The following is a 16,130-nucleotide window of genomic DNA, read 5'->3' as shown; positions in this document are numbered from 1 at the left end:
AAGGGGTAAACAGAGGGGAATGGGTCTGGGTGGATTGCTCTTTGGAGGGTTGATGTGGATCTGTTGGGCCAAAGGGCCTGTTTCCACATTGTCAGGATTCTAATCTCCTTTCCCCATTCCCAGTTTTCTATCCTGTCTCTGGATTCAGTTTTCCAGCTTCTGGCTGCAGACTGAAAATTAAAGCACTGAGTCTGATTGGGGTTTGGGGTTTCCAGGTGGTGTTGGTAAATCCTCCCACTGGCCTACCCACCTCGAGGGTTTCCTTACTGATCACAGCCTCATGGATTTTCCCAAAAGTCTGACACGCCTTTTCCTCATATCGAGTTATCGGACAGTTACCCGATAAGAATTCCTGCCCTCACCCAAGTTGATGGCCAGTTCACCCCACTGCAGCCTCAGGTCTCCCCCTCGAGTTTATAACCTCCTTGGGCCCCCTCCTCCTCCTATCCCCCTGTCCAGTGTACCTTCCCACCTTGTCTCACAAACCCTTCCAGGGTGTAGGTGCGGGATGCCCTCTCCCGCCCAGCCACGGTTCCATTCCTCTCCCACACCCGGCGACTCTACCTCTGTCCTGCTCCATGCTACGAAGTGTACTGGCGGCCTGACATCTGTCTGTTCCTGGAGGCTCTGGGCATGGCTGGAAGACCTAACAGGAATGGATGGTCTTCTGACAATGGGAGACAATGAGGAATGGGGCAATTATTTGGCAAGCCCCCATGAGCTTGTATTGTTTCTTTCCCAGGAGTCTGTTGGGAGATGTTGTTCCAAATCTTTGGGACAGCTGGCAGTTGTACCTAGGCCTCTCAATTCAGTAGCAGGGACACTACCACTGCCACTGCACCACAACAGTCTCCTAAAAATGCTGCACTCTCCCTGGTTGGGAATTAAATCCCAGTCTCCCTTGTGACAGATGGGAATACTGACTATGCTCCTACTGAGGACCCTGACCAACACTGAGTCATATCCAATAAAACCTGAAAGAATTTCAGGTGCTGGAAATCAGAAACAAAAGCAGAAATTGCCGGAAAAACTTCCTTAGAGGAAGGCTAATTGCATTCAAAACATTAACTCTCATTTCTCTTCAATGGTGCCAGACCTACTGAGCTTTTCCAGCAATTTCCATTTTTGTTTCTGAGGCATATCTGTTGCCAATACTTGGTGTTGCCTGTGTATGACTCCAGACCCATACCAATGTGGTTGAATCTTAACTGACCTCTGTGAGAACTTCTCAACATACCTGAAGCATAGGACCAAAACATGGGGGTTGCATTAGAGAGATTTCATTGAAAAATCAGGAAGATTCATGCCACCTATTTCAGAACCATGGTTAGATTTGACTGGGATTACAGTCCCAGTCTCTGTCCTCTTCATTCAGGAAATGGAATGGATGCACTAGCAAAGGTGTTACAGTTTAACAAAGATAAAACCTGAACTGACAGCATTTCACCCTCAGAAACAGCAGGATGGGGTGGTATAGAAAAGAGAAGATTGAAGCATGATGTGGTGGAATTCTTGAAGATGTTGAAAGAGTTCAATAATCCAATGGGGATTTCATGAGAAACCTTCTTACCCAGTATGTGTTGAGAATGCGGACTCATACACAGTAAATGGTTGAAGTGAACAGTAGGGGAATGTGGACACAGATGATTAAAGCAGGGGTCTCTCACAAAACATTTGCTTATTGCCCCTATATGGTCCTGGCATTTCAGCTTGGACCTGGCTATCAAATGTGGTTCCTGATGAAAAATGATGGGCAAAAATGCAAATGGTTCCAGGAAAAATGTATGTGTCTCATCTAAACATTCAAGGCGTGCACGAGAATGCATGTGGATGCTCTCCTGAGCTACACCCAAAGTAAGCTAAACTGGACAGTATAGAAATCAGAATTACTTTTTTGTTAGTACTGCAGAATTACTTTAGCTCAAAAGTTCATAAGACATGGGGCAAAATTAGACCATTCGGCCCATTGAGTATCTCTGCCATTTGATCATGACTGATATGCTCCTCTTTCCTGCCTTCCCCAAAAACCCTTCAACCCATTGCCAAGTCAAAATTTGTCGAACTTCGCCTTAAATTTATTCACTGTCCAAGCATCCACCACACTTTGGGGTTTGTGAATTTCACAGATCAATGCCAATTTCACCAGTTCACTCATCTCCCCTCCCCTCTCCTTATCCCAGATACAACCCTCAAGCTCAGCACTGCCCTCTTGAAATGTCCTACTTGTCTATCTTCCTTCCCACTTATCTGTTCAACCCTCCTCTCCCACCTATCACTGTCACCCCCATCCCATCTTCATCCATCTGTCACATTTCCAGCTATCTTCCCCACAGCCCCACACCCCTCCCATTTACCTCTTAGCCCCCTTGGACATCCCACATTCCTGATGAAGAGCTCATGCTCGAAAATTCGATTCTCCTGCTCCTTGGATACTGCCTAACTAGATGTGATTTTCTAGTGCCACACATTTGGAATCTGATATCCAGCATCTGCAGTCCTAACTTTCTCCCATTATTACCGTATTACTCATATTACATGTATTTCTAGTTTTCTGATTTCTATTCAAAAGGGATTGTTTGTGATATTAAATCGATTCAGCAGACTGTTCAATGCAAAATCCAAATACTTATCATTACCTTAGTATTATCACCTAAAGCTGGAGTACAGCTGTTGGGAGATCATGTTGAGGCTGTCCAGGACATTTGGAATATTGCGTGCAATTCTGGTCTCCTTCCTATTGGAAGGATGTTGCAAAACTTGAAAGGGTTCAGAAAAGATTTACAAGGATGCTGCCAGGGTTGGAGGATTTGAGCTATAGGCAGAGGTTGAATAGGCTGGGTCTGTTTTCCGGGAGCATTGGAGGCTGAGGAGTGACATTATGGGGGTTTATAAAATCATGAGGGTCATAGATAGGATAAATAGACAAGGTCTTTTCCCTGGGGTAGAGGAGTCCAGAACTAGAGGGCATAGGTGAGGGGGAAAAGATAAAAAAAAAGACCAAGCGGCAACTTTTTCACTCAGAGGGTGGTGCGTGTAGCTATATTTATCCAGAAAAAAAATCTTACGTACACATTATTAGAACAGGTGAAAGATGAGCAAGGGCAGTTTGTGATTCTTAAGGCCCTGATACATTGGGAGGAATATGGCATCTTAAATGTCTACTGTCCCCCGGCACATCCCCTCAAACTATTGATTCATGCCTTCTCTAAACTGAGTGCCTCTGGAACACAACACATTATTATAGGGGGAGATTTCAATTGCCTTTTGGATCTGACAGTGGGCAGGATGCCCAATGAGCCCCTAACTATCTCTTTGTGGGCCAAGCAGGTGACTGGGGAATTGAGGCTGGTGGACATTTGGAGATGTCTTCACCCTACCGGCAGGGATTCCATTATTTTTTCAAACCCTCATAAATATCATATGAGAATGAATCTTTTTCTGGCGCCCTCAACTGTTCTGGATTCGATTATTGGTTGTAAAATTGGGAACATAGGTATTTCTGATCACGTGGTGGTATACTTGGAGGTTAAGGCCAAGAATGAGGAATTAGGTTCACGGCATTGACAATTGGATCCTTTTCTCTTCCAGGATTCCAAACTTGTGGAAAACTGTTCAAGGGAATTTCAGGAGTTTTTGACTATCAACTCAGACAAGGCGAGTAGTCCGTCTATGCTATGGGATACCGCTAAGGCCTTTGCTATGGGATTAGCTATTTCCTATTTGGCTAACTGGAACCAACAGAAGGGGGAACTGCAGCATCTACTTGAGACGGGGATGAAAGCCACTGAAGCGGTACATTTTGAGAGGTGTTTCGTGACCAATCTATAGTGGATCATGGTCCTCCGGGTAGCCCTGAATTCAGTACTTACACAAACCACAAAGAAAGAACTTGCTTTTGCTAGGCAAATTCCTGAAGGGTTTATGCACAAAACGCCAATTCTCCTGCTCCTCGGATGCTGCCTGGCCTGCTGTGTTTTTCCAGCATCACATTTTTCAACTCTGGTCTCCAGCATCTGCAGCCCTCACTTTCTCCTAGACAAAGGCTGTTCGAGTATGGGGTTTGGCCAGCGAAATATTTAGCATATCTGACTAAGAAAGAGCATGGTCTCCAATCCATTACTGTAATTAGGGAGACAGCACTGGAGTCCTTAGATATGATGCCAAAAGGATTAATGAGGCTTTTCAGAGATTTTACACTGAATTGTATCAACCTGAAGGTTGTGAGGATGGGTCCTTTTTTAAGGACCTTGACCTCCCGGGGGTGATCTTGTAATAGGTCTCTCTCCATAATGCCCACTTGACAGTTGAGCAAATACAGGAGGCAGCTATGCAACTTCAAAGTGGGAAAGTGCCTGGCCCTGATGGCCTCCTGGGTGAGCTTTATAAGGAATTTACTGGGATTCATTCAGAGTTGATGCTGGAAATGTACATCACTCCTATATTCATGAATGCCTCCCACCATCTTTGAGACAACCTAATATTTCCATCATTCTTAAAAAGGGGAAGGTTCCTGAGGACTGTGTTTCATATAGGCTCACCTCTCTATTAAATTCAGATTTTAAGATTTGGTCTAACATTTTTGACGCTGAGATTGGAGAATGGTAAATATTCTTACTGTACACGGAAGAATATTCCTGATGAATTGGGTGTCTGAGAACCAGTCAGGCTTGCCGGGATGGCAAAAAGTAATTATGGAGCACATTCCCTTGGATTGTTTCACGAATATGATGCACCACAAAACAGTTTTTTTATAAGAAATTGCGGCCCTTTTTGAGTTATTTGGATACAGATTTGTCTGCTATCTCAACTAGGGCATTTGTTTAAACAGGATGGTTAGGTTTGCTGAGCTCTGGGCCCTGGAAGGTAGCTTCCAGGTAGCTTCGTGCCAAGCATTGTTATTCTGAGTTATGTGCTCTTTTTTTCAGTCAATCTCGTAGTTATTAGTGTTACTTTGCACATTGTTTGGTTTGTTTCATTTTGTAGGGTAGATTAGTAGTTAGTAGTTGGATTGAAATTTACGTTTTTGTTTATTATACTTGCATTTGTCTTTTTAAAAACTTTATTTTTTTAAGTCAAAAAAAGGCCTGAATGGTTAAGCCTTTTTAGTTCCTAACAGCACCAGTTTGTAATGTTTGATATCTGTCGTTTTCTTCATGATTTAATAAAATGTTCCACTACTCCTGTCACAGAATCAGCTTTTGTGTTGCTCTGCAAATCATTGCCCCGTATTGACCAAGAGCCCAATGGGTGAACGTGGCCATGAGAATAAACAAAGATGTAAAAGCTAGAATAAAGCTCAAACAGTCAGTAATAATACGCTGGGTTGAATGGCCATGTTCTGCACCATAAAAAATCTGTCACACAAAAGTTTCAGATTTGAAATAATCTTAACTAATGATGTGGTATTAATGTTCAGTGGTTCCATGCTTATCTCTGTGTCAGGATGTTGTGAGCTCAAACATCCCATCCAGAATCTTTAGTGTAAAATCCCGGTTGATATTGTGCTGCAGGACTGAGGAAGAACTGCATTATCAGAGATCCTATCTTTCAAAGGGAACCTTTAGTTGGACCCACATCTGCCCTCACAGGTGGATTTAAAAGATCCAATGAAGCTATTTCAAAGAGCAGAGCAGGTCTGTCAGTTTTGCTACTCAATGTGCATCCCTCAATAATCACTCCTGAACAGAGTGCCTGTCATAGCCATTTTTCTGTTATCAGCTATGCTCCCCACACATGCTGCGTGACCTGCTGATTATTTCCAGCATGTGTTTTTTTTTCTGTGTGTAAGAGTTTGTTGCACAAAATTTAGCTGCTGTATCTCCTCCAACTGTGACTGCACTTCACAAGGTCAGTAGCATCATATCTCTCAGTCTCCTCTAATCTGAGAGAAATCAGTGACACGAACTCTGTGTATCTGATGAAGTTGATAGCAGGACAATTAAACATAGGTCCAACTAAACAGAATATTCCTATCCGCTGAAATAAACGCCAGCTATCAGAGTGAATACGATTCAGTTCTGGGTGTAGTACCAGCCGAATATAATCACGTGACTCGCTGGTGTCGCAGACATGTGGAAGAAACATTGAATCCCTTACCCACACACAGTGCAGGTGAATAGACTCTCCTCAGATGAGTTTGCTGGTGTTTCATCAAATCATTGCTGCTTCTCAAGATCTTCTCACATTCACAACACTTAAATGCTCTGTCATCGGTGTGAATAACTCCGTTTGTGCTGAGATTGGAAATTGAGTGAATCCCGTCCCACACACAGAGCAGGTAAAAGGTTTCTCCCCAGTGTGACCACGCTGGTGTATCTGACGCTGTGCTGATTTAATAAAACCCTTCCCACACACAGAGCAGACCGCTCTCCTGTGTGAACACACCTGTGATAAGTGAGGTGGGAAGAAGAAGTGAATCGATTCCCACACATGGAGCAAGTGAATGGCTTCACCCACTGTTAACAAGTCGATGTTTAGTGAGACTGGATAACTGGCTGGAGCTCTTCCAACACTAAGAGCAGATAAACGGTCTCTCTCCAGTGTGAGATGGCTTATGTGACCTTTGGTTAGGTGATGATGTGCATCCCCTTCCACACACAGAGCAGTTAAAAGTTCTCTCTCCAGTGTGAATGTGACTGTGTGACATTAGGATGGATGATCGAGTGAATCTCCTCCCACACACAGAACAAATGAATGATCTCTATCCAGTGTGAACTTGATTGTGTAACATTAGGCTGGAGCATGAAGTGTATCCTCCCCCCACACAGGGCAGATGAAGCCTCTCTCCCTGTGGCAAAGACATTTATGTGACAATAGGCTAAATCCATAAGACCATAAGACATAGGGGTGAAAGTAAGGCCATTCGGCCCATCGAGTCCACTCCGCCATTCAGTCATGGGCATTTCAACTCCATTCTCCCCATAGCCCTTAATTCTCCAAGTGAATTCCTCCCCCCTGAAACAGCTGAATAATTTCTTCCCTGTGTGATCAGGTTAATGTTGAATTAGATCTTTTGAGCTTTTAAAGCTTTTTCCACTGTAAAGGTCTCTTGTCAGTGTGAACACAATGATGTGTCATGAGGCTGGATGAACGAGCCTTCCCACACACGGAGCACACGAATGGTTTCTCCCCAGTGTCTGCTGTCCAGGTCTTGCTATGTATGGATATGCTCTACTTCAGTATGTGAGCAGTCACAAATGATGCAATCGTCAGCCAACATCTCTACTTCTGAAGGGAAATGATTTGGAGATGCCGGTGTTGGACTGGGTGACCTGGTGTTGTGTTATTTTTAACTCTGAAGGGAAAGTTATTGATGAAGCAGCTGAAGATAGTTGGGCCAAGGACTCTACCCTGAGGAAAACTACTTTGGCTAAGGATGACTGGATTCTGAAGTCCCATCTGTTCCAGAAATGTGGTCATAAACATGAGAACAGGTTCATTAAAGATATTCACTCCAGAGAAATCCTGGGATTAACGTAGATGGCTGTTTATTGCAAATATCACCTGTGGGTGAAGTTACTGAAAAAGCTATCGCCCAGTGGACTGCACCTCCTGGGCACTGAGTTCAGAAGAAGATACACTATGGACTGGAATCGTTAAGTGTGTTGTTTCTCTTTCCCTCTCTCTCCCCACAGATGCTGCCAGACCTGCTGTGTTCCTCCAGCAATTTCTGGTTTCGTCTCAGATTGCCATCATTTGCAGGATTCATGCTCAGCCTTCCCTGGACTGTGGCATCACCCACACAGTTGCACAGGCGCTTCCCATCACCGGCCGAGATGCTGTTTGTTCACCTTGGACCGTTCCTGGAGAAAAGACCCGAAACTGCAAGGAACTAATCTGCAGCTTCTCTTTCAATGTGCTGGCCTATCTCTGGAGACCTTTATAAACCCCCTCCATCCATTGTCCAGCTCCATCATTCCCTATGGCTCTCCGACCTTACCATTTGGAAAATAGCGCCCACAACCGTCATCATTACTTCCATTGTGGAAATCCAGTCAGCACCGTGCATGCACCCCTGCTCTGTGGAGTGGGCAGAGGACCTTCAACACAGCGGGGAATACCGGGTATTTAATCCACCATTCATTTCAATTGTTACTGAAGATTGATTCTACTCTTTAATAGTTTTCTCCTTCTTGCATTTCAGGCTTCCGCTATCCAAATACTCTTTGTCAGAACAAAATCGGCGGTCAGAAAGACGTCCTGAACTTGAGGCAAATCCATCAAACCTCTCAACTCCACTATCTACAGCTAGGAAAAAGTGAAGAACGCAGAAGTCAGCGTCGAAAAGTGGGGTGCTAAAAAAAAGCACAGCAGTTCAGGCAGCATCTGAGGAGCTGGAGAGTCAACATTTCAGGCATAAGTCTTTCTTCAGGAATGTGGATGGGGATGAGAGATAAACTCTGGTGGCTTTGATTTGGCATTAGAGGAGACCCAGACTTGCATGACCTTAGCGGAGTGGGAGGGGGAGTTGAAATGTTCGGCCACAAGGTGGCAGGGTTATTTGGTGTAAGTGTCCCAGAGATTTTCCCTGAAATGCTCCACGCATTGGCGTCTGCTCTCTACAACATATTCCTCTAATTAAAGTACCTCATCCCTCAAAACATGTTGTAAGTTGCCATCCTGAACTGATGGTGATGGATGTTGGAAACTCCTTTAACAGGTTGATGTTTAGTGCTCAAAGCATGAGAAGTGTTTGCCTCCTCTGAATTCCTTCCTTGACTGATACTTATTTCTGCTGTCATCTCATTTTACAGAGAAATGGAAGACATGAAAACTCTGAACTTTTTCTTTGATTCACTTCTTTTGTCTTCTCAACTGCAAGATGGAGCAGTAGAATTTACATTTAATCATGTTAACATGTTTTTCCAAAGCTGAGTATTATTGAACATTCATCTACAAACTCAATGCCAATCTTGCTGTGCTGAGATTCACGGGGGAGGACTGATGTGACCCCCTCAGTATCAATCTGAATTTATGTCTATCCATTGCTGTGCTTTATCCCTATCCTGCCTAATTACCTCTTTGCCATTTTCACAACTCCTCTACTTTTAAAATTGAGCGCTTTAACCCCATGTGATAATTTATCGCTATTTCTTCCGAGCATATCTAAATGAGGATTCCATCATTGCCCATTCCCAACTTTGTGCTACTGATTTATCCCACTCCCACACACGTGTCCTTACTTTTGCACAGGCCTCACTTACACACTGCCCTCTCATGCTCCTATGCTCCTGCTTGCTTCTATTTTTTGCACTCCCTCTTTCCCCTGTCTTCCTTTTCCCACTCTCACTCTCCAGCCACATTCTCTCTCTTACTCTCTCCATCTTCGTCGTCCGTTAGAGGCCCGACTTTTGTGTAGATCACGACAGGATGGTAGTTACCCTTCCCTGATGGATATTCAGTTATTGGATTCAGTTATTGCATCAATTCAGCAGTTTTTGTTTCCACTTTTTCCTGAGTGCCATTCATATAAATTATCAGGTTCATTAAGATCAATTTCACAACATAATTTTCTGTTTTGTGGGTTCTGTCTTCCTTTTTTTTCTGTTTTAAACCAATTTTAAACCAATTTCACGGAATGTTAGAAGGGGAAAGTTTGCAGTTGGGAAGTTCAAACCAAACATCAAATCAGGATATGATGGATTTGTTCAATTTGTCGCAATCTGAGGATCAACAGATATTGAACATGGATATAAAAAGAAATTTACATCTGGGAGAAAGCACATTTGTGTTCTTTGTTGGACAAGGCCTCAAACAATCTTCTGGCCTGAAGAACCACAAGTGCACTCACACTGAGAAAGAAAGTTGGGATTGCAGCAAAGCATACACGTCCTCATCTGAGCTGGAAATTCACCAACATAGCCACTCAGGTGCAAGACCATTCACCTGCTCAAAGTTTGGTAAAGGATTCATCCACAGCGGATAGGAGCATAGAAACATACCTTCCCACAGCCTCTTGGTTTCTGGTACCCTATTGTATGTTCAGGGCATGGTAATCAGTGTGTAACTGAAACCACGGAAAATGATTTTGCGGATACGGGCTCACCCTGAAAATCAAGGATTTGGATTTCAATGTAAATACCATAATGAAAAAGTTTGTAAATAAGACAGAAGTTGGCCATGAAATAGACAATGAAAGCTGCAGACTGCATGATGTCAATGGACTACACAAAAGGGAAGAAACTTGGCTAATGGAATTTGTTCTGGAGATAAAGAATCTGGGACGAGAGCGGCTAATAGGGAAAGGAAATGTACAATAAATAGTAGGAAACTATGAAGTTGAGAGGAAGAGCCAGCACTCCGAGTGATGTCCACACATCCCCATAAGGAGGTCAGTGAGGGGTTTGGTTGACCCTAGAACATAAAAGCATGGAGATTATGCTAGAGAATTAGAAAACATGAGTTAGAACGCAGCTGGAGTGCAGAGGGCAGTTCTGTTCGTCACATGAATGAACTACAGTGAGACTGGATTAATTACAATAAAACTCAAGTTATTTTGATACTTCATTAAAATCAGTATTCAATTCATCAAATGTCTCTAAAAGTGATAAAGCTAACTGACAAAATAATTATAACAGTGAAGACATCTGATTTGACAGAAACTGAAAATCTGTAGTGCTTCAATAATAATAAAGAAAAAATATTTTGGTTAACTTACTATAAAAAGGTGACTTCTGTATAATGGAAGAAGTTGATTAGTGAGTAGCTAATGAATCGATCTTTATTTTAATCTGAAGGTTGGCTTAGTTAATAAAGAAACACAAGGTAGACCCATGGACTGCACATTGAATTTCCTGTGAGGAAACCAAGATAATTACAGTCACAGAGTCATGCAGCACTGAAAAAGGCCCTTCAGCCCAACTCCATCATACCAACCAGATCGATTAAACTGAGCTAGTCAAATATGACTGCATTTGGCTTATATTGCTATAAACCATTCCTATCCTTGCACCTCTCCAAATGTCTTTTCAATGTTGTAATCGTTTCTGTCTTTACCACTTCTTATGTCAGCTCATTTCATATGTGCACCACTCTCTGTGTGAAATCATTGCTCCTGAAGACCCTATTAAAGCTTTCGCCTCTTACCTCAAACCTGTGTCCTCTAATTCTGGACTCCTCTACACTGGGAAAAAAGTAGCTTAAATATTCACCTTATCTGTGCCCTTCATAATTTTAATGTCACTCCTCAGCTTCCTATACTCCAGGGAGAAAAAGTCCCAACCTATGCAGCCTCTCGTTGTAGCACAAACCTTCCAGTCTTCGTCACATCCTAATAAATCCTTTTTGCACCCTTTCTAGTTTAATAACATCCTCTCTATACCAGGGTGACCAAAACTGTACAAGGTGCTCCAAATGTGGCCTCACCAATGTCTTGTTTGGCTGTAACATGACATCCCAACTCCAGTGCTCAGTGCGTGCCTGATACCTCTTCATCAGCCAGTGATACAACTCCTGTGATTCATGAGAACACCTATTTGACCACAGCTAAAATATGATACTCAGTTCTGGCCCAACATTCCAGGATAGATGTGGTCACACTAGAGCTGGTGCAGTTGAAATTGATGGGAATATTTCCAGAATTGGAGAATTAAAGCTGTCAGGATTGAATAGGTTGGATATAGATTGGATAGGTTGAGGTGGTTTTCTGTGGAAGAGAAGCAGATCGACGTGAGATTTAATTGAATTGATAAGATAATGATGAGTCCAGATAGAGTGGATTTGATTGAGCTGTTCATGAACAGAGAGGTCGATAACTGGAGGTTTTAGATATAAAATATTTCACGGAAAGAAGGGGAAGGGAGAAATCATTTCTCCCAGACATGGTGGGGATGTGGAACTCTCTGTCTGATAGAGGCAGTAATCCTCATTGCATTAAAATAAAAGGACATGAATACACTTGAAATACAGAATGTACAGGTCTATTTACTAAAATCAATAAAATGAGATCGGCCTGGATAGTTCTATTTCATCCATTCAATCACAATGGACCAAGTGGCCTCCATCTGTGCTGTGAGTTTCAGATGATTTTATTCTGACCTTTGGATTTTTTTCTGATGATGGTTATAACTTCTCAAATTGAAATGGAGTTTACTACTCTGGAGAAATGTCAATGGGAGTCCAGGGGATTAGGAACCGCCAAAACCAACAGAGGACCAATGAAGAAGAAAATAAGGAGGGAGAAGATTAAATGTGAAGCTAAGCTAGCTGGTAATATTAAGAAAGATTAAAAGAATTTCTTAAGATATATAAAGGGCAAAAGAAAGGCAAAAATGGACATTGGGCCACTGGAAAATTATGCTGGAGAAGCAGTAATCAGAACAATGAAATGGCTGAGGAATGAAATAAATATTTTGCATCAGTCTTTATGGTGGAAGTCTCAAATAATATCCTAAAAACTCAAGAGAGTCAGGGGAATAGAGATGGGTGTGGTGGCCATCAGCGAAGAGAAGGTGCCAGAAAATTGAATGGCCTGAAGGTGGATAAACCGTTTGAACGAGCTGGACTACACCCTGAATTCTGAAGGAGTTGGTAAAGAGATAATAATGGTTTTAGTGTGATCTTTCAGGTATTATTGTAGTCAGCGAGGGTTTCAGAGAACTAGGAAATCACTAATGTAACCCTCCTGTTTAAGAAGGGAGTAAAGCAAAATATGGGAAAGTATAGGCCGATTAGCCTGACCTCAGTAGTTGATAAGATTTTGGGGTCATTGTGAAGAATGAGATTTCGGAATGCTTGGAAGTGCCTGGTAAAATAGGGCAACGTCTAAATGGTTTTATCAGCGGGAGGTTTTGCCTAACAATCTGTTAGAATTATTTGAGAAGGTAATGATTCTTAGTTCCTTGAAAGTGGAGTCGCAGGTAAATAGGATAGGGTTAAAAAAAGTTTGGTATGATTTCCTTTATTGGTCAGAGTACTGAGTACAGGAGTTGTGAAGTCACGTTGTGGCTGTACAGGACATTGTTTAGGCCACTGGTAGAATATTGCATACAATTCTGGTCTCCTTCCTATTGGAAAGATATTGTGAAACTTGAAAGGGTTCAGAAAAGATTTACAAGGATGTTGCGAGGGTTGGAGGATTTGAGCTATAGGGAGATATTGAATAGGCTGGGGCTATTTTCCTTGGAACGTTGGAGGTTGAGTGGTTTGTAAAATTATGACGGGCATCAATAGGATAAATAGACAGTCTTTTCCCTGGGGTGGGGGAGTCCAGAACTAGAGGCCGTAGGTTTAGGGTGAGAGGGAAAAGATATAAAAGAGACTTAAGGGACAATATTTTTCACACAGAGGGTGGTACATGTATAAAATGAGCTGCCAGAGGAAGTGGTGGAAGCTAGTACAATTGCAATATTTAAAAGGCATCTGGATGGATATATGAATAAGAAAGTTTTGGAGGGATTGGTCTGGGTGCTGGCACGTGGGAGTTGATTGGGTTGGGATATCTGGTCAGTATAGACAAGTTGCACTGAAGAGTATATTTCCGTGCGGCACATCTCTATGACTCAATGACTCTATGAACAGGTTAGACCAAGGAAAGCCAATGGTTGTTGTCTGTCTGGACTTCAAGAAGGCCTTTGACAAGGTGCCACACAGGCGTCTGCTGAGTAAGATAAAGGCCTATGGTGTCAGATGCATGGTGGTAATATGGATAGGGGATTGCTTTCTGCCTGACAGCCAGAAAGTGGGGACAAAAGGGTCCTTCTCAGGATGGCAGCCAGGGTCGGTTGCACTTTATATATTAACAATCTAGCTGAAGGAACTGAGGGCATTCTGGCAAGGTTTGCAAATGGTCCAAAGGTAGGTGGAGGGGGAGGTAGTATTGAGGAGGCGGGGAGGCTGTATAAAGATTTAGGTAAGTTAAGAGAGTGGGCAAAGAAGTGGCAGGTGGAGTACAATGTGGGAAAGTGTGAGGTTATGCACTTTGGTTGGAAGATTGGAAGCATGGACGATTCTCTAAATGGGGAGAAAAAGAAATCTGGATCGCATAGAGACTTTGGAGTTCTTGTCTAAGGTAATCCTGCAGGGTGAGTTAGCAGTTAGGAAGGCAGATACAATGTTGTCATTCACTTAGAGAGGACTAGAATATAAAAGCAGGGATGTACTTCTGAGGCTTTCTGAAGGTCTAGGCAGACCACATCCCTCAAGAAAACTGTATTGGCCCTGGATTGGATCCAGGGAGGTTCACAAGAATAATCCCAGGAATGAAAGGCTTAACATAAAATGATCGTTTGAGGACTCTGGGATTATACTCAATGAAGTTTAGAAGAATGGGGGCGCAGGAGGATTTGATTGACACCTGCATAATACGCAATGGTGCGGACAGGGTGGATATTGGGAAGATGTTACCATTGGTAGGGGAGACGAGGACCCGAGGGAGCAGCCTTAGAGTAAAGGGAAGTAAAGCGGTGAGGAGGAACTTCTTCAGCCAAAAAGTGGTGAATCTTTGGAATTCATTGCCATTGAAGGCTATGGAGGCCAGTTCATTGAGTATATTTAAAACAGAGATCGATAAGCTCATGATTGCCAAGGGGACAAAGGTTATGGAGCGAAAGGGGAAAATGAGTTTGAAAAACCTATCAGCCACGATTGAATCGTGGAGCAGACTTGATAGGCCAAAGATCTGCTCCGATTCAGCGAGGACACATCCTTCTGGGTCACGCAATCATTTTCATGATTGTAGGATTTCAATCAGAGATGGTCAACATTTAAAGGGCAATGAAATATTAGGACTTAAAGCCAAAATTCCATTTTCTTTCTTTATAATTTGCAACACCGTGCATTAGGTGTTGTTGTTTGAGGTCTAACCAGCAATATTTGGCAAAATAGTCTTGCTGCTAAAATCCCCATTGACAACCCAGGGCTGTGTCACAGAATATGCTGATAGGAAAAATAAGTAACCTTCCTTACCTGGCTTGTGCACGAACCACGAACCTTATAGTTAACAGCTGAATGCAATGATCAGTTGTCCATTCCAAATATGTCGCTTCTTACTGATCCAGACTGACTTCTATTTCTCACCAATCAGCCAATCTGGCCAGCCTATCTATATCCTCCTCAACATTTACCACCCATTACACATGCATTATCTGCAAACTAACTGATCAAGCCTCCTACATTCAACATTTATACAAACTATAAGCAGCAAGGGCGCAACACTGGCCACTGTGGGAACCCAATGGACACAGGCATCCAGTCAGAGAAATAAAACTCAACCATCACCCTCTGCTTCCTGCCACTCAGCCGATTGTGGTTCCAATTTGCAAAATTGCAATCGGTTCCTTTGCTATCAGCCTCCCATGCAGTACCTTATCAAAAGCCTCACTGATGTCCAAAGAGACAACATCAAAAGTATAGCCCTCATTGACACAGCTGGATACCTCATCAAAACATTGAATCAAGTTGGTCAGGCGTGGAGTCCCCTCAAAATAAAACGCATGCTGATTGTTATTGATTAATCCCTGCCTCTCCAAATGCAAATTAGCTTTATCCCTCAGGATTATTTCGGGAAGCCTCCCCACCACCAAGATGTGACTGACTGGCTTGTAGTTTCTTGGTTTTTCCCTTGCTTCCTTCTTGAATGAAAGGTCCACTTTGACTGCCCTTCAGTCCTCTAGCACCATTCCTGTGGTCATTGGGGAATTCAATACTTTTGCCAGCGCCCTGCTATTTGACAGACAAAGCTTTGGAAGAATATCAGAAAAGTTGGTCCAATCTGAAATAAGGAATTAAAAGGGCTAACAGGAGTCTCAAGATATCTTTAGCAAACAGGGTTAATGAAATTCCCAAAGCCGTTTTTTTTTCATATATAAGGAGCAAGAGGCTAACTAGAGATAGGGTTGACCCAGTTACGGACAAAGGAAGAAGGTTATGCATGGAGTCAGAGAAAATGGGTCAGATTCTTAACGAGTAGTTTGCATCAGTATTCACCAAGGAGAGGGATATGATGGATATTGATGTAAACGATATATCTTTGAGTGCTCTTGGATAAGTCGACAGAAGGAGGGAGGAGTTTTTGCGTTTTATAAAAGGTATTAAAATAGATAAGTCCACAGGCCCAGATGGGATCTACCCCAGGTTGCTGAGGGAAGCGAGAGAAGAAATAGCTGCAGCTTTATCTTTGAATACAGGTGAGG

At 42.8% G+C, this 16,130-nt stretch overlaps 1 protein-coding gene across 1 annotated transcript in view; it reads left to right on the top strand.

Annotated features, from left to right (window-relative positions):
- LOC132836241 (zinc finger protein ZFP2-like) overlaps positions 1-4,937 on the top strand; it is a 46,937-nt gene extending 42,000 nt beyond the window's left edge. Inside the window, exon 5 of the transcript XR_009647343.1 lies at positions 3,589-4,937. The gene's annotated coding sequence lies outside the window, so the exon portion shown is untranslated. The remainder of the gene's footprint in view (positions 1-3,588) is intronic.
- Positions 4,938-16,130: the final 11,193 nt, after the last annotated feature.

The sequence above is a fragment of the Hemiscyllium ocellatum genome, chromosome 46, assembly GCF_020745735.1.
Source record: "Hemiscyllium ocellatum isolate sHemOce1 chromosome 46, sHemOce1.pat.X.cur, whole genome shotgun sequence".
NCBI classification, from domain to species: domain Eukaryota; kingdom Metazoa; phylum Chordata; class Chondrichthyes; order Orectolobiformes; family Hemiscylliidae; genus Hemiscyllium; species Hemiscyllium ocellatum.
Note: the sequence above shows the minus strand (reverse complement) of the source record. Positions and strands in the feature narration are given on the sequence as shown.